This window comes from Rhinatrema bivittatum, chromosome 2, assembly GCF_901001135.1.
Source record: "Rhinatrema bivittatum chromosome 2, aRhiBiv1.1, whole genome shotgun sequence".
Taxonomy (NCBI): domain Eukaryota; kingdom Metazoa; phylum Chordata; class Amphibia; order Gymnophiona; family Rhinatrematidae; genus Rhinatrema; species Rhinatrema bivittatum.
This window is the reverse complement of record NC_042616.1, coordinates 621,679,582-621,699,394: the sequence shown is the minus strand read 5'-3', so window position 1 is coordinate 621,699,394 and position 19,813 is coordinate 621,679,582. Positions and strand designations below refer to the sequence as shown.

The window sequence follows — 19,813 nt, the reverse complement described above, 5'->3', positions numbered from 1 at the left end:
AACTGAATCTTCCTTAACTTGCAAACCAGTTCAGACAAGTAGGATGTACCTAAGCAGTACCTATGCTATCCTAGGTATAACTGCTTCCAGAACTCCTTTGGCATATGCTCTATCTTTCCTCTCCTGAAAGGTTCAGACTATAATGTTCTGTAAATGCCTGCAGACATACCCTGTAGCTGCCCTGCAGATTTCTTCTAGTCCCTAGTCTGCACTCTGCCCAGGATATTGCTTGAGCTTTTGTTGCGTGAACTGTTGGGTCCTCGGGCATTGACTTTGCCTTCAATATGTGTGCTGCTGCAATTGCTGCTTTAGAGGCCATTTCCCGTCTGTGGACAGTTGCGACCAACACTAAGTCTGACTTCCTGAACGTATTTGTGACATCCAGATGTCTTCACACATCTAGCAATCTCAGCTCCCTATTGTGACCTTGACATTTCATTTTCCTAAAGCCTGGCAATGATACTTCTTGATTCACATGATACACTACTCTCGAAACAAAAAAAGAGAACATACTGAGCACAGCAAACCCTTTCTTTTAAAACTACCTAAGGCCACCAAGGAGATGCACTTCCATAACAAGTCTCCAAGATGCTACCCTAAAATGATTGAAAGGACGTGATGACAGATCTTTTCCTACGTTCACTTCCAAGCTGAGGAGACCTCCTTCAGTGGAAGACTTGTGATCTTGACCCTTCAGAAGAAAGTATCTAATCTAAAAGATGCGAGATAACTTTCGTTCCTACAACTCTTGCAGCAAGCCAGAGCCTCATCCTGCCCTTTGCAAGCCTTGTGCATCATGCCTTTCTCCCAATCAACTTTGTTGGAAGAATACAACTGAGTGAATGAACTCCTTGACCAGAAATATTATACCCCTAGTAAAGTTGACCTCACAAAGGCTCCAAATTGTACTATAAATGTGGTCCTCTTTCACACCAGCAGCAGCCATAACCCATGTCATTAACTATTCTCTCTAGGTAACCTGGTTTTCGTAACAGCCAAGGTTGGAAAGAGAATGTCATGGATCTTCTAGGGAAGAATTATTTGATTAAGGTGAAGAAGCACCTTGGTATGAACCTCTCGGACTAAGTCCAGGGAATGTATAAGCTTCTAGCTGATACATCGTCCAAAGACTGGATGTCAGCAATGATCCTCCCAGGAAATCTAAACCCCATGGTTCCTGATTTTTGGCCTTAGATCATGTTTTAAGAACTTAATGGGGTTGACCTAAAAACCTCTCGTGGAAGCACATTAACTGACCCCCTAGTAGGGCAAAGGCTACTTCTGCCAGACCTTACACTTCGGGGTCTCCAGAGTGTCAGCTCCAAATCCTCATTCGTAGGATGATGTTGTTGGCCATGTGAGCTGCTGCTTGGTCCTGCAGGAGAACTCCATCCTAGACCAAATCTGACTGATTTACTAAGGTACCTGAGAGCTACCAAGTATCTCAATTTGCTCCCAACCACTAAACATAAAACATTGGCTACTGCTTCCTGGACTACCTACTTTGAGCTAGCAACCAATATTTTGGAATTCTAGACAGCCAGCTCTGGTCCTCTGCCAGAACCCATCAACCTTCAGAAATATTCCTATCCCCAACTTCCGCTGGATCTAACCATATTCTTCTCTCAAACTATACAGTTCACGCCAATGGTGCAATAAAATCCTAAAAGTGTGTCAAGATCCTGTCCTTCCTAGAAGCAACTGAGAACTTCCCTATACAGAAGCTCAGAAAGACTACTTATTTGTTATCATCATATCTGTCTACATAGGGCTTCAACTCAGCCCTAAATAGTCTAATATCTGATTACAGGATGAACCAGTTTCCCTCTGTGTATAAAAAGGATTTAGTACTCCCTGCCAAACAGGTATCTGGAATCCTAGTTAATTCAAGGGGAGAGCCATGTTGCTGTCCTCAAGGGATCCAGGAAAAGATGTCTGGGAGGCGTGAGAGAGGCACCCATTCGAGCTGCTCGGAGGCAGCAAAGAGACATACCACCATTCTCTGCGACGCGGTGAGAGAGAGCCCGGACCGAGTGGGCGGACCCAATTAGTGACATCAAAGGGCGCCACCGGGAGACTATAATATCGTGGGCCCTGCGGCGCGCAGCCGAAGCCACACGCCCCTGGTAACAAATTTCTTTTTTCATTTGATATAATGGGTAGAAAACGCAAATCTAAGAACTTTGCTTCCTCACCAATAATATCTGTGCCCAGAAAGATAGGACCCATGGACTCCCATATAGTATGTATGAGTGAGCCCAATGGAGAGGATGTTTTAGAAGGAAACTCACAGTTGGGAGTATCCTTAAGTCCAAGGTCCTCACAACCTCCTATACAGCCCAGAAGGGAAGGTGCACTTGCAGGTAATATAGGTATAGACCCCTTGGTTAATGCAACCCCTAATAGAGTTGGGGAAGCTGAACCTGGAAGGAATATACAATCCTTTAGTTTAAATATGGAGAATCCAGGAGTAGTTGCTAATACAAAAATTGAATGTCCAGGTATAATTTTTGAACCTACTAATGAGGTATTAGACAATGAAGTTGAACCAGAGAATGTTTTGCTGTTAGATCTATGGAAGCCTACAACAAAAACTGATAAGAAACTATCCAGTTCTATCACTAAGATCCATACTTTCTCGTAGAAACTAGGGGTAAATTTATGGAATTAGAGAATAGAACAAATAAAATAGAAAAAGAGCTGGGGAACCTGAATCCTTCTGTAAGTAATTTGCAAGCCACAAGTGCCTCATCTATAAAAGGACAATCTTATACTGCATAACAAAATTGAAATGCTTGAAAATGATTTGCGATCATGTAATCTTCGTTTGTTGAATTTTCCTGAATCTAGATTAATTTCCGCTTTTGAATTATATAAAAAATATGCAGTAGAGATTGTCTTTTGGTTCAATGCTTATCCCTAAACTCTCCAAGTTGTATTATATACCTAAAGGGAAAACATTAAAGGCTCAAGAGGGTGGAATGGATATTGAGAGCCCAGGGATCTCTACTTTTTTTTATTTATTTATTTTTTTTTTAGAGGATTCCCTGGACAGTATAAATTCTAGAGCAACCTTGTTAATATCTTTTTCCTTAAGACAAGAAAAAGACTTGTTCTTCTCAAAATATTTTCAATTTAAAGATTTGAATTTTTGTGGACAGAAGATTCAAGTCTTCCCTGATGTCTCTCGTGCCACACAGGCACGACGGAAACAGTTCTTGCCTCTTAAACAATCCGTTCTAGATATCGGGGCTAGTTTTTATTTAAAATTCCCCTGTAAGTGCCAGGTAATGTATCAAAATAATAAGTTAATATTTATCGATCCAATGCACCTGGAGCGTTTTGTAAGGGATAAAACTTTACTAAATTAATGGTGTATGGGGAAGGTTATAGATTGAAATGTTTCAGTCTGACTTGTACTACACTCCTCCTTGATGTGGACTAGATAACCTTATATACGAGTTAAAAAAATATATGGAAATTGTTGTATTCTTTTTCCTTTGGAATTCCTGATTATATCATTTGTTTTAAATGTTATATTCAATAAAAATAAATAAATAAATAAAAAAGGAAGAGATGTCTGGGCAATATCTGATCATAGGCCTTGGAGGAAATAAAACTAGAATGCCTTTGTACAACATGTCTGCCATTGGTCATGGGGAGCACAAGGATAGAAGAATTCCCCATATTTGATAGAAGACATGGAATAAAATCTGCACCCCTGACCTCTTCAAGGAAGAAACATGCTCAAGAACCTGCGACTGACTTTGTCACTTAGTCTCATTGTCCTGGAGGCCTTCACTAGAGGACAGGGAATTCCCCCTTATGGTGTTCTATCACCCAGTAGGGAGACTCTCCAAGTTTCTGTGACAGAGCACATCAGAACCCAGGAGTCCATAACAAAATGTTACTGTACTCATCCAGTGTAGGAACTCAGAACGAAGGGGGAAGGGCAAGTCAATCAGTGCACCCTCAGACTTGATCTATGCTCCACCTGGAATTTAGGCTTCTTTTACGAACACTGGAAACATCACTGTGAAGACTCAGAAAATGTTTGACTTTTTTTTTTTTTTTTTTGGACTCCTCGCTTGATTTGAGACACTTCACTTTTCAGTTACTTATAACTATTATGACAAAATGTTTGATAATGAATTGTATTAAACAATTTTTTGGCTGAGATGATTTACATACATGCACTAGTAGGTGGGCCATGATTATACCTGGCATTATGGGCTTACTTCAATATTGAAGAGGTAGCCTTGAAACTGCCGCTTGATATTTTACACACTGTGCAGAAATTGAGCCTAATTTTACAGTTGGTTTGTGTATAATATATAGGTGGATTTTCAAGCTTTTTTCTTAAGAGTATTTGTTAGATTTCCTACTGTACTCATATCAGAAAAACACAGTGTGGCAAATACTATTCCTCATCAGTTTTCAAGTTCTGTGGTCCTTAACATGACGCTGAGTCACGAGCACATGGTTTTTAACTGGTACAAAGTCTCTGCCTCCTGAACAGCAGGAGATCATCATACAGTCACACAATCCTCAGTTATCATAAATGCACTAACACACATTTTCCATGCAGAGTATGTAGTGACATGTAATAACCTTATTTTAGCAGTTTCTGTTGCATCCCCTTGAGACGTCACATTGCTAACACTGAATCTTTTCTTTAATACTCAGACTATCATACGATAACCAGAAAGTTAACTCTCCTACAAATGTGCCTCAGTCTTAGAGTCCATCCATTAGATCCTCTCTATCTTGCCCATTGAATGCAGTATCTTCTTTTTCATGGTCCTGCATCCCTATCCTTCTTACACCTCAGTCTTCTTTTCCTTTTACTCCCTTTCCAACACCCTGAAAAAAAAAAAAAAAAACACCTCTCTCCTCTTTGCACATTCTACACTTCAATCCCTTTCTTCTAAATCACTCCGGCAGCCACCACCCACCTTCACCTCTCCAGCGTGTCTCCCTGTCCTCCCACTTAAATCAAACTCTTACCCACTGTATTTTTATGACTCATGCAAAACATGGAAAAAAATTACTAGAAATGTATATGTTGTGTATACATCCTTGCATGTGGTTTAATCAACATTCAAGGAGGCATAACACAGAGAATCTGTAGTTACAAAGGGGTGAAGGAAAACTGGCATCAGATGCTATGGCAAAAAGCTGGTCGGGATGGATTGTTATACGCTCTCATGTTCTGTGTGTTTGCATGGGGTTCAAAGGCACTGACATCACAAAAAAAAAAATTTAAAAAGTCAGTAGCAAGTAACAGACTCTTCTCGACACAGGGCGGGAGGAAAGCAGTATTCAAGGTGCCATCCAAGGTGGGGGATCCATAGTGGTTTCTGCTTCAGAGGCAAAAAGTAATCATGAAGGAAGTGGGGCAGGGAAGCTATGTTGTTGGGGAGCAGTTCAGGACACGGCCTCTCCCCACATTGCAAAGTACTCGTATACTGAAATCAGCACATTAACACACATTACTACAGCCCCTGGTGTGGGCACCGGGTAGCCGCTTAGGCTTCTTCATATGTACAAGCGATTCCCTACATTTCAGCGCCTTTAACTTCGTGTGCCACTATGACTGTTCCCTTTTAATCGTGCAGACATTTGGGGGAAGCGCACAGTGAAAACCTTCTCTGCCAGGCACTTCACAGATATTCTGCGTGAGACTTCTGTATCCGGGTCCAGCAATGGTGGTGCATTTAAGTCATACTTCTCCTTTTCCCCTTGCAGAAATACATTTCCTGTCTGCCAGGGATACATAACCAATGTCTGTGAAAAAAATCCATTTCTGAACAAAAATCTTGGAGTCCGAATGGTGTTTTAATGATGATTTGACTGATGAGCCAAGGAGCCCCAGTAAGAAGAAACTCCAATGCCCTTGGAAAAGGAGGGACCGCCTCCCGTGCCCTCATGTGACAACCCCTGGGAAGACATGAGGCCTGTCCTAGGGCCTTGACCCTCCACGTGAGCCCCTATGCTCCTGGCCAGATTGGGGCAGGGGCTACAAATAAAAGGCCCTTAGGATGACTTCTTGGAGTATCTTTTCAAGCCAATTTAAAGGCAGAGGACTGTGCTGTGGGGGCGAGTAATGTATAGAAATATCTTACGCTCCTGTATTCCTAGAGAAGAGGAGACACCATATTATATACAGATGTGAGCCCTTGGCTTTGGTGTGGTTGGCACAGCCTAGCAGGTGAACGCACTAGGCCCACGCCAACAGCTGGTGGACTCGCCCTTACTGGGACAGGAGCTGGAGTTTCACCTGCAGGCTGAGCCCTTGGGTTCCAAAGGCCAGCAGGGCTTAGGCAGAAGTCCCATAGGGAGCGGTCATATGAAGTCAAGATACAAGCAGTGGTCATGGCAGGCAGTGAGTAAACGCTATCCAGGTCCAGGCCAAAGGTCAGGGAAGGCAGCGATCCAGGACCAAAGTCAGACTCCAAGGTAGAGATTGCAATCGGAGAATCAGGCCAAGTTAGACAAGACAGGCAGACACTGAGGTACAAGACAGGGCTAGACAGACAAGGCAAGGCAACAGAGGCAGAACAACAGCAGGAACAGGGCAAGGCAAAGCAAGACAGCAGGACAATGAGGGAAGGCACAAAGAACTAGTAACACGCAGTTGCAGACAAGGCAGGAGGACCTGTTGCTGAGACATCAAAGGGGAGCGCAGCTGGACCTTAAGTACCCACTTACGCTGCTGTCATCATCCTGTGCCATTGTAGTTTTTCCACTAAAGGGCCTTTAACTTGGATGCTGTGGTGCGTGCGGCTAAGGCCAGCACAGGCATAAGACAAATAGGCATTATGGCGCATTCCTGCTGTCGAAGAACTTTGCAGCATACAGGGTTGAGTCAGCAAATCTGGGGGTCATCCCATGACCAGCCCATCGTAACAAAGTAAACCCCCTGATGCAGAAAGCGAATTAGTTTCAAAACATGGACCAGTGCTGGGGATACACAAAGACATAAATTCTATGTATAGAAATAGACATGTTTTAGCTACAAATGAAAATCTGAACATATAGATGTTGAACTGATGACTATATTGTGGACTCAGTGAATGGCAAGAGCTGTATGCAAGGCAAGTAAAGCCTAATTGTATGATGGGTCCTCACAATAATTCCTTAAGAAATTCATTAAGAAATTAATTTTTGGAAAAAAGATACTGCTGGTGAACAGAAGGAAGTTGTACTTGAGGATTTTCTTTTTGCAACATTGTTTCTTGCTTTTTTGGACTTTTTGTTGTTGTAGTAGTAGAGAAGCCATAGCACTGCTGCTGAGCCTTTGGGCTGTCACCAAACCTCCCCTTGGCCAACCACTACTGGCCACCATAAGAACAGTGGTTAGCTTAGTGCAAGTCTTCACCTACTTCCTATAAGTTACATTCCAGTTATGCTAAGCAAGAGATACCCAATGCAGGAACAATGCCAAGGCCTCATACCTGGCAACACAGGGTACACAGCAGTTCATTGAGTTGACCTAATAGTATTTGCCTTAGATCTGGAATAGCTCAGCTTGAGAGAGACTGCTTCAGAGAAAGAGCAAACATTTGAGAAAAGGTACTCAAAGTTTGGCTGATGTTGTCCTCAAGATGTATAAAGCAGAAGTGTCTCTTACTCATACCAGTGGATTGGAGTAGCAGGGTAAGAAGCAAGAAAGCCAGAATTCAGATCCCACCAACACTCCTTGTGACCTTATGTTAAGTCACTTCACCTTCCATTCCCTCAGATACAAACGTAGGGATAGATGTGTAAAGTTCTGAGTTAAAACTGTGCACTGAAATTCAGCACACAGTTTAACACACTAGTTAAATTTATTTTTTGAACTTCCAATACAGTAAGCTAATGGTATGCTAATGCATCAGGACTTTAAAAATGCATACAAACCAGAAAATGAGCAGAAAGAAAAGGCTTATTGCACTGTAAAACAGATTTATGTGCCCAAAAAAAAAAAAAAGTGTTCTGTGTGGGATTAGGAACAGCGAGTTAGGGATATAGCTCTTGTGTGCCTAGCTAATGTTGTGCTCTTAACTTGAGTGCCAAGAGCTGTACTTGGGATTTATGTGCACACTAAGCATGTTTTCTGTGCAGAAAATATGATTTATATGCACCAAAAATGTTTTCAGTGCAGAAAGCTTTTGTTGTGGTTCTGTACATCAAATCCTGACTACATGTCCAGGCACTGGAACTTCAGCCTCTGCCGACAGACTAACATTAGCCCTGGAAACTTTATTCCACCTTGGACTAGGAGTTAGGTTTCCAGTGCTAAAAAAACATGAAGTAGACGAGAACATCTCGGCATTGGGGATAACAGTTAATGCTTTCATTAGCATGGGATTTCCATGTGAGAGCGATAAGGACTACGCACAGTTCTAAGCACACATTTTTTTCTGTGCAAAACTCCTTGATACATCGGCAGTAAAGTTTGCGCACAAAGAATGTGTGCACAACTGCAGGTTAAACGGTGTGCTCTGCTGAGTGTACCTTATTACATCAGCCCCTCAGATTGTAAGACCTCTGGGGATGGGTAAATACCTACAAAACCTAAATGCAATCCACCTTGAAGTATCACAAAAAGGCAGAATATAAAGAAAATTAATAAAAATTCTTGTGTACAGGAGAAGGACTGTAGTAATGGAATAGAACTGTCAAATCAATTGTTAGATTTATTCTGAAAAATAAAACACACTGTTTTAAAGCAAACATAATTGGGAGATGTTGACCTAATTGCCTACTCAGCTTCAGAAAGGACAGACATTCCGGAGCCTGACCCAATAATCATTGCATGAAATGCTAATCAATCAAGTCTACAATAAAATAAGTAAGCAGGAAATTCCAGGAAGGAAGGATACCAACCAAAATGGTCCTAAACATTGAAAATGAATTAATACATAGGTACAAACAAGGGAGCAAACACTTCACAAAAATCAGGCCGAAACTGTTAAAACATTACAAAGTTGTCTGGAGAACTTGGATTCTCTAGGCGTTGGAATGGAGTGGGCTACAGGGGCCATGATCTGCATATCTGGGAACTCTCTGGATTTGGCCCAGAGACTCCGGAATTCTGCAGAAATAGCCGGGTCCCCATGTGTGTGTCTGGGTGTAAAATCGCAACCTCCCTCTGTGTGTCTCTTTATTCTGTATTTGATGAGGGTGAGTCTGTGTTCTACATGTTTAACTGAGGTGGGATATTCTGCTAGCTTGCAGTTTCTCTGTAGGGATTTAAAGCAGCCTGTTTGTTCTGGTTTTCCCACAGGACATATATTGGTGTTTTAAGTCCTGGTGTAATATTTACAGTGTTGTAATATGAAAAAGCATCAGCCCCTCAGGTTGTTCCTATTTGAGTGCTGGCAGTTAGTACTATTTTAGTATTGTCATTTAGTTTATTCAAGACTTTGAGGACCAAACCCACAACCAACATGTTTCAATAGGCCTAATACTATAGGAATTATTAGAAAGGGAATGGTTAATAAAACGGAAAATGTCATAATGCCTCTGTAACGCTCCATGGTGAGAACGCACCCTGAATACTGTGTACAATTCTGGTCGCCGCATCTCAAAAAAAGATATAGTTGCGATGGAAAATGTACAGAGAAGGGTGATCAAAATGATCAAGGTTATGGAACAGCTCCCCTATGAGGAAAGGCTGAAGAGGTTAGGGCTGTTCAGCTTGGAGAAGAGATGGCTGAGGGGGGATATGATAGAGGTCTTTAAGATCATGAGAGGTCTTGAACGAGTAGATGTGACTCAGTTATTTACACTTTATTTATTTAAAAACTTTTTTATACCGGCATTCGTAGGACACATCATGTCGGTTTACAAATAACTGAGAGAGGAAAAGAAATTACAATGAACAGGGGAGGGGTTAACTGGGTGATATACAAAGAAGAGGAGAGGAGAATCAAACAGGCAGCGTTACAAAAAGAACCAATATACAAGGTTAGTTGGCATGTGCATTTGAGATATTTGGTATATGAAACTTATTTACAGTAGGACAGGGGCAGGTGCACTTTCGGATAATAGAAGGACTAGGGGGCATTCCATAAAGTTAGCAAGAAGCACATTTAAGACTAATCGGAGAAAATTCTCTCTCACTCAACGCACAATTAAGCTCTAGAATTTGTTGCCAGAGGATGTGGTTAGTGTAGCTGGGTTCAAAAAAGGTTTGGATGGGTTCTTGGAGGAAAAGTCCATTAACTGCTATTCATCAAGTTTACTTAGGGAATAGCCACTGCTATTAATTGCATCAGTAGCATGGGATCTTCTTGGTGTTTGGGTACTTGCCAGGTTCTTGTGGCCTGGTTTTGGCCTCTGTTGGAAACAGGATGCTGGGCTTGATGGACCCTTGGTCTGACCCAGCATGGCAATTTCTTATGTTCTTACCATATGGGCTTACTAGGTGGCACCAGAGCACTGCACGCATTTCTATACAACAAAATGGTGCCAGCCAGCATCATTTTTACATAAGAATTAGTGGATGAGTCCTGCCCAATTTTGACACTGAGGTTCAGGGGGAGTGACAATTTTAAAAGTTTAGATTGCCGGAGGGAGCATGGCTTTTTTTCAGTGGGGAAGGGTTCCTGCAACAGAGTATGAGACTGCCAGTTTCTACTGTGTTTTGGTTACCAGGGAAAAAAAACATTCTGTGTTAAAAAAAAAAAAAAAAAAAAAAAGGAACGGGAACCAGGAGGGGGCAGCACAGTAATTGTTCACACAGGGCAGTAAAAATGCTAGCACTGACCCTACCAATGGCTGCTGGGGATCCCATCACTCCCAGCAGCAGAGGCGGAGGAGGGTGAGTAACTGGGAGGGAAGAGGGATGAGACGGAAGGGGGAGTAAGAAGAGGTGGGCATGTGCGTGTCAACCTCCCTCTGTGTGCGTGTGACAGAGAGAGGAGAAATTTTGTGCATTTCCTTCTCCCCTGCTGCCCCACCTCCTTTTCACTATTCCTCCACAATCTCAGGATGACTGAGAATCAAAACGTTCCCACGTATGACGATCAGACTAAAATCCGGCCCTGGGAGAGAGAGAGCCAGGGCTGGGTCAGGCAAGCAGCAGCTGTTCGGCAAGAGTGCCTCGGCTACATCTTCCACCTCTGCAGTTCTAGGCCCGACTGCTGCTTTGAACCCTCCTCCTTCTGCTGATCAGTGGGGGGTGGGGAACTTTCTTGGATTATTCCTTCCCCACCCACTGCCAACCACAAAGGCGTTCCACTACCCCGGCTCCCTTACAAACCCCAAAAGCCCAAGATCACCTAAGAAACTGCTCAAATCTTCATCATTTACAGATAACAGACACATGACTCTGCAACCCATGTGCCTTTTCATCAAGACACAGCAGTGGCTCCAAAAAGGGTTTTATTTATATTTGGTATTATTGCAGCAGAGATGATACTCTCAAGAGAACAGGGCACTGCAGGCTGCCAGGGAAGAGGAAAACTAACGACCTGTTTTACATCTCGACATCAGAACAGAAACGCGCCCTGCCTTACCATGCCACCCATGCTCGCAATACTGTTGCCCACAAGTAATGGAGAGTCCAGGTTTAGGTTTTATTATTACCAATAAAGCAAACTGTGCCCTTCAAGATCAGTTTAAAACGTTAAAAAAAAAAATTTACACAGAATGTGTGACTGGGTTTGGAAGGATAAACAAATATTTTACAGTGAATGCAAATGCTTCCTGCACCCCCATTTCACGTTTGCAAATTAATGTGGACCATCCGTTTCTTCTCCCCGAAAAAGCAGACTATGGTGTAGGCGTGATACCGGATGTGTGTCTAGCACTTGAGCTGAGGTAACAATTCCACAAATTGGTATATTCACCAATATCACTAGGCTGTTCTAACCATAACTGCATCATCTATCAGGCCGATACCGTAAAGTGTGTGCAAAACGCGTATCCAACCCAGGTTAAATAGTGCACTCGACTGAGCGCACTTTACAGTATCGGCCTGTATAATTTTAATGGGACAGTAGGTCAGAGGGTTTAAAAGTTGAGGTGACCGCTTCACCTTCTGCAAGTCGGCTTCAGGACAGCCTGCAAAATTAAGTTCCGTACTCAGCAGTGCGTCACGCAAAAGACGAACTCTGGCCTGATGCACAGAGGGGTTTTTCCCCCAATGCTGTGTCTATGCTTAGCACAGAGGGCCCTGTCCAGTGCTACATAAAATGACTGCATTTACCCGACTAACAGGTCGATACAGTAACGTGCAGTTAAAGATTGCCCGTCTGTAACGTGCTGGGAGCGCACAATACAGAAGAGTAAGGCCATCCAGCCATACAGTCTCCAGTTTCACGCGTCCTTAGCGCTTCCTAAAATAAACACCTAACCCTTTCCGCACCCAGCATGTAAATGAACGAAAAAGCTGTATAATGAAGGAATTAGCTATTCCCCTCCGATACTGTAACGGGCGCTGATATTATCTCCTTAGGAACCCGCTGTTTTGCCGCGGCCTTAACCTGTTAGTTTACCGCCTCCCCCTAGTAGGAGTTAGGACTGTGTAACAAATCCATCGACACCGCTTAAGATACTCAAACACAATAAAACAATAAGCCTGGCACCTTCCTTGATGTAGTACTTCCCGGATGCCCCCCCCCTCCCCAGCGCGCCCGCCACTACCCCTTTCATCAGCTGCATCCACCCATTATGCCCCTCACGGGCATGTCCCGCTTCACAGAGCGCTCCCACTCAAATCCGTTCATGGGTATATACCCTTTCGCCCCCCCTCACAGCGCCATGCTACCACTGCGACCCGGAGGAGGTGAGGCACAGCGGCGAAGACAGACGGGAGAGGAGAAAAAGCAGAGCCGAGCAAAGCAAAAGCGTGCAGCAAGCCGGCGAAATAGACCTGCGAGCAGAGGCAATAGCAGCGGTTCGGTAAGCCTGGCACCCTCCTTGATGTAGTACGTCCCGGATGCCCCCCCCTCCCCAGCGCGCCCGCCACTACCCCCTTTCATCAGCTGCATCCACTGCGACCCGGCAGTCCCGTGAGGCCTACAAAAAAAAAAAAACCCCCGGCTCCCGCGCCCCCGCACTGGCCCGCCGACTAAACCCCCCCCCCCCCCCGATCGGGCATGTAGGCGGCGGCGACGAAAACCAAAGCATTTTTTTTTTTTTTCAAAAAGCGACATCACACATTGCATAAAATAATTTCTCCAGCCTTAAAGCGACAATTTTGGTTTTTTCCCAAAAGCGACTTACTTTTGGGATCTGTCAAGATCCCAAAAGTAAGTCGCAAAAGTAACTTACTTTTCTGAAGCCATCAGGAACATGATCTTAGCTCCTCCGGGCGAAGACGAAGATGGCTGCCTGCACGGGGAAAGCGTGCAATTGGCAGCTGAAGACGTGACGTCACGTCTTCAGCGGCCAATTGCACGCTTTCCCCCGTGCAGGCGGCCATCTTAGTCTTGAGCTACGATCGTGATGGCTTCAGAAAAGTAAGTTACTTTTGCGACTTACTTGACAGATCCCAAAAGTAAGTCGCTTTAAGGCTGGAGAAATTATTTTATGCAATGTGTGATGTTGCTTTTTGAAAAAAAAAAAAAAATTGCTTTGGTTTTCGTCGCCGCCGCCTACATGCCCGATCGGGAGGAGGGGGGGGGGTTTAGTCGGCGGGCCAGTGCGGGGGCGCGGGAGCCAGGGATTTTTTTTTTTTGTAGGCCTCACGGGACTGCCGGGTCGCAGTGGATGCAGCTGATGAAAGGGGTAGTGGCGGGCGCGCTGGGGAGGGACATCCGGGACGTACTACATCAAGGAGGGTGCCAGGCTTACCGAACCGCTGCTATTGCCTCTGCTCGCAGGTCTATTTCGCCGGCTTGCTGCACGCTTTCGCTTTGCTCGGCTCTGCTTTTTCTCCTCTCCCGTCTGTCTTCGCCGCTGTGCCTCACCTCCTCCCGGAGCAAGGCTGCTTTCGCGCCCTGCTCCGGGAGGAGAGACACAGCGACGAAGCAACAAAGACTTTTCGTGTTTTTTTACACTTCCTGGTACCTGTCATTCCAAATGACATTTGAAATGACATTTGAAATGACAGGTACCGTCGCACCCTGGTTACTGTATAGGCGCTGTATTAAGCGCCTATACAGTAAAATGGGTTACGCGGCCATAACCCTTCCCTACCGCTTTAAAGCCGCGGCATGCATTTGCATGCGATTAGAGGAGAGTATCGGGGAGTTAGTGAAGAGAACTGTGCGTGCGGGGAGGAAGGGTGCGCCTGACACTGCCGCACTGTTTCTACCGCGGCCTTACTGGATCGACCTGTAAGTGGATGCGTGCTGCTTACTTGAGTTCTACTCCTAAAACAAATTCCTCTTTATTAGTAAAACAACTATTCATCGGTACACGAAAAGTAAGGGGGAGGACTTGAGACCAAGCACTTCACCCTATATTATATAGGCTGGCATTCTGCAGCTTCCGCACGGGACATCCATCAATATGACAATCTAATCACAGCATTGAAATGGCTGAATCTGAACTGCCTCTCTCATGCCCTGGGGGCACAATAAGGCAGGCTATCGGCCCATCTCCATTCTTGGCTGCAACTAGATTCTGCAGTATCACGCTGCACTTTCTATTTATAGTATAAAGTGCCCTGTGTGAAAGCTGCCAACCAAGCCAGGGATATCGCTGCCCTAAGCTCAGTTCAGGCAACACTGCATTCGCTTAGGAGCATTGCAAACAAAAAGCAGAAAATCACTCCTGCAAGATCTGCCAGAAATGACAGAGGGGTAACTTCCAGCTAAAGCAGGGCAGGAAACAAGCTACTAGAAGAATTATTGCAACTTTTGTTCCTCCACCAGCTAGTTTGCTTTTTTTTTTTTGCATTACTAACAATATAGATTGTCATCTTCTTCCCATGTGCAGCACACATGGGAAGACGCACCAGCATCTCTCAGTAGGCGTTTAATGAACTACACTAGGATTCACAAACTTTTTAAATAGAAGGATTGCATGTCATATTTCAAAACCCAGGATGGAGAATGAGGTATTGTCCCCTCTGAGTTTTGATGAGTGGAGGGCTGAGGGGAAGGGGGAGGAAAAGAGGAGGAGTCAGTGGCTGGTTGTCTGGCCTCCTCAGTAATTAGAAATTCTGCTGAAGGTGGGAGGAGGGCAAAAGGGTTCCCAGAGCAGATAGTGTTTCAGAAATAATATTCCTAGGAAGTTGGCAACTGCCACACCTCTGGAAACCTTATCACCTGCCTTCCCCCTTCTTCAGCCACTACATCTGTCTCCTGGAAGGGTGATGTGTTTGTGGAACGCATTCCCTCATATGCTCTCCCCTTTCCTCCACCTCCTCTCCCTTACACTGTTTATCTTCTATCACTCCCTCCTCTCACACTCTGCTTACATTCCCCTCACAAGGCTTCTCTTTTGCTAACAGGAGTTGGAACCCCACCAGCATTGCTCAGTTCTCCCACTGCCACGCATCATCCAAAAAACAAAACGTAAACCTTGCTCCAAGGGCCGATTCAGCTGCTGGCAGGGAAATGTTTAGTGGGCTGGAATACATTGCTCTGTGGGCCAGATGATGTAGCCCACAGTTTGGGCCCCCCCTGAACTACATAGTCACTACTGATTTTGAAAACCCAGTAGCTTTATTTCTATGCAAATCCAACTCAAAAAGCCTAAAAATGACAACTGGTTTATAAGTATACAATGCAAGAGTATCAAATGTTTTTTTGTTTTATGTATTGCTTTCAGTTTTAGTGTTTGTTTATTGCATTAATTGTTATTTCTGTGAATCACTCTGAGCAATTTTTTACATTTGGAAAGGGCAATTCATAAATAATTTTAAATAAATGAATGAATGAATGAATGAATGAATGAATGAATGAATGAAGACACCCTTTCTAGTTTTTAGTGCTTTTAAGTTATGTTTGTTTCTCACTTGGAAGAGACCAGGCACAGTTCATAAGAAATGAACTCCAAGCTCTCTGAATTTCCTCTTTCCCCTCACATTTCACATAAATGATGTGAAAACAACCAGTGCCCGCCTTCTGAGATAACATAACTAAGTCTTTATCTATTTTAAGATCTGACAGACTGGAATCTGTGTAGGCTGTGTCGCCTTTTAAAAGGACCAGTAGAAAAGGTGTTGCAGTGTAAGAGATGAAATAGTACATCATACTGAAGAGGCCTTTAAACACCTGTTGTGTTGGTCCTTTAAAAAGCTATCACAATCTCAAAGACAACAGGAAGTTACAATAACACCTTTACATTACAGTAGCTGGTATACAATTGCTTTGCTTGTTTTTAAAAGCATTGCAAATTCTGGAATAATGTACATCTCTCTCCCTCCTCTCTGAGGCATTGACAGGTGTTTCAAAATTATCCCCTTAAAAAAAAAAAAAAAATATATATATATATATATAAAACTTTTAAACAGCTTGCATAATTAGGCAGCAAAAACATGCATAAATAGTTACACAGATTTTCAAAGCAAACTTATGCATATAAGAAAGTTACCCTCAGAGGATAACTTCCAAAGACATTTGTGTAAGTATGCCAGTGCTTTCCCTGGGGAAATGGTCAGTTATAAAACTGCCCGCTTGATAACACAAGTAAACTTACACCCTCATGTCCTGTAGGTGTGCCCAGACTGAGCAGAGGTGTTTCCGTGGGCAGGGGTGGGGGAGGAGGGGTCTGCGCTCACATACTTTTTGAAAATGCAAAAGTATGTATGAGCATAAAATTTTCCCTGCAGAATTCTGAGCACATAACAGGTGTAACTGCGAGTGGGTAGTTTTGGTGGGATAATTTTCAAAAGCCAAAACCTTACTTACTAATGTAACTTATTGACATATTTACTGTCTAGCTTGTGGGCTGTTATACCTCCTATATGTAAAAGTTATTTGCCACCATAATAAATTTTGATTTAAAAGTTCTTTCCCAAGTCCTCTCATGAGTCTCATACAGACCGACCCGTGCACCAGAAATAATCTTGGACCGAACCCAGTAGAGTCATGAGGTAGCACCGAAGCAATAAATTAGGAACTGGCACACACATCACAGAAGAAACAAGCTTCCAAATAAAGTTATTTTTACTTTCCATAATCATGCAGTACAATATAAACAGTACTAAAACCCACACAAACTACTTAATCAAGGCTCACTATCAGATAAGCTGTCCTCAAGTGATGTTTTAAAACCAGCAGCGGTATCAAATTATTATTTTTATTTTTTTTTTAGCAAATCCTTCAGCTCAAAATAGACAAAATCATGAAGTTTTCCTTTTGCCATTCTAATTCGTGAGATGTTCCCCTCCCATTACCCGTGCACAGCTGGACCTGTCTGCAGCCTGCCCCACACTTCCTCCCATCACCTGAGCACAGCTGGAGTTGTCTGCAGTCTGTCCCCCACAGGACTCTGAAAGCTCCTCCCACTTACATATCACAATGGGCGTGGCTAAGTAACCTGGGAGCTGCACTGCTGAATCTGATTCCAGAATCCCAATGCAAACATCACACCAACAAGTGCAAGTTGTACATAGGATCAAAGAATTGATAAGCTGGGGAGGAATTTTAAAACACAAGAGGGAATGGATATGATTAAATCTGCAGAAAGTACAAAACCTTAAATATTATATCAAAGAGCATTTGATTGAAGTGTTTTCTGAGGGATTTTGATGTGTATTATGCAAATATTTTATACTTTTTATATTGATATTCTGTTTTACTTTTGCATCCTATTTTATGTTTTACCTTACTAACAGGCCAATACAGTAAGAATTACGGGAGAGCGGGCGCTCCATGTTGAGCGCCCTCTCTCCCGACGTGCACCCAGCCACCTCTCCTAGGCATGCAATTCTTTATTTGAATGAGGGGTTGCACTAATAAGGAGGCGCTAGGGACAATAGTGTGTCCCTAGCGCCTCCTTATTAGCGTAGAGGTGGCTGTCAGCTATTTTACCTGTCTGTTTCCAAATGCCGTTGATAGCCACGGGTTCGGAAAACAGACACCGGTAAAATTGAGCGTCTGTATTTCTAACCGCTGACCGGTGGGCAGATTTATTTATTATTTATTTATTTGGTTCCTCTGACTTAATGTGCTTGGCCACACATTTTACTTTCAGCATGCAATTGCATGTGATGCTGATGAGCACTATTAGTTTTCGGGCGGGGGGGGGGGGGGTGGCCACAAGTTTGACACGAAAAAACCCCTTACTGTGTAAGGGGTAATAGACACGTCGAAAATGCGCGGCCAATCGCATGTTAAACGGTGCGCTCAACTGAGCGCACCATTCTGTATCAGCCTGATTGTTAGTGATTTGATTTTAGGTATTTTTATACATATTAATAGGTTTATTTATTTTATTGCTTTGAGCACTTTATAATTTGTAACTGTGGTTAGCTATGAAATAATGAATAAGCAAATCCCTAAGGACCAAAAGAAAGGAAAACAAAAATTAGTTCAAAAGAGGAAGCAACAAAGCCAAGCAAAGGACAAAGTTGATATTTTGAGGAATCAGGTTGCCCAGCGGTTTTAAACTTCATTAAGACTGTGTCTCATCCTCCTTTCATCTCCTGGAAAAGGATCAGTATTTAAGGAGCGATAGGATGGCAGAGCTGAACTTTATTAGATATGAAATAATAGCAAGATTTACAGGCACCAGCAAAGATTCATCACAAATTATATGAAATATAACCACATTTAAATAATACTGTTCATAATATATAAGTAATTGAAAGCAAGTATAGAGAGGCAGTCATGAAAACTTTAAGAAATCTTTGGCTGACAAAGTAGCACATAATTAATCCTGTGGGTAGACAATTTCTCCATCCGATTAAGAACATTGCACTTAAATGTTTTCCTAAGAGAGTCAACCTAGCAACTTCAAAAGAGCTACTCCACCTCTTTCCATAGAATTAAACACCCAGGTATTCCAGTTTGTAAAGATCAGGCTCCAAGGAAAAAATGAGAAAAGCCAGTGCGACAACTTGTGCCTCTTGGAAGCTCTACAAGTTTCAGCTCAGCCTTTGCAGACCTGCAACGTAGAGCAAGGTTCTCCGAGGAACATCACCCATCTACACACGCTTTCACTACCCAAAGCAACGTCCGTCAGGTCCTTCCGTAAACAAAATTTCCTTCAAAGAGAATATCGCATCTCATAAAATACCAGCGAGCTGAATCTTCTGCCAACCAAGGACCTGAATCCTGATCATACACAAAAAAAAAAAACAAAACCCCACCATAGATATTCTCTTATCCATTCGGTTTTCTCCCACTCGACTGAAGGCAGATTTCGTCTCTGCTATTTAGTACTGTAGTTAGCAGGGGAAAAGCCAAGGCTGAAGATATTTTTTATAGCAGCATTAAAGACCTATGACCCCTTTTCAGGGTTTGCGACAGAAGGGAAGAGGGAGGAATCCCCTCAATTGGCAAAGAAATGGAGAATCCAGGCTTTTACAGATGGACGTGAACTTCCGGACCTCACAAGCAAGTTACACTTGAAGCTGAAGGGCCTTTGCTACACTAAATGCGGGGAAGCTTTCCTCTCGAGCAGATAACAGAGAAACACTCGGTCTCCTATGAAATCAGTCACTAATCCGAGGAGGAGGAGGAGGAGTAGAGCGGCATGCGCAGCTGTTTGATAAAACGACTCTAGAGATTTTGTATCTGAAAACACTTCATCTAGCGTCCTAATTGTCACCAAAATGAAGAGACAAAAACAATTAGCGCCTACATTTCGATCTTGGGTTGGGGGGAAAAGATCTTGCCAGAGCGCTCTGCATCTTGCACACTGCCAGTTCAGCAAACAGTTAAGCAGCAACCTCCCCCTGCCCTGCATACAAAACAAAACA

At 43.4% G+C, this 19,813-nt stretch overlaps 1 protein-coding gene across 4 annotated transcripts in view; it reads right to left on the bottom strand.

Moving 5' to 3' along the window:
- Positions 1-19,813, bottom strand: part of MAPRE2 (microtubule associated protein RP/EB family member 2) — a 317,614-nt gene that overhangs the window by 289,240 nt on the left and 8,561 nt on the right. The window lies entirely within an intron of this gene.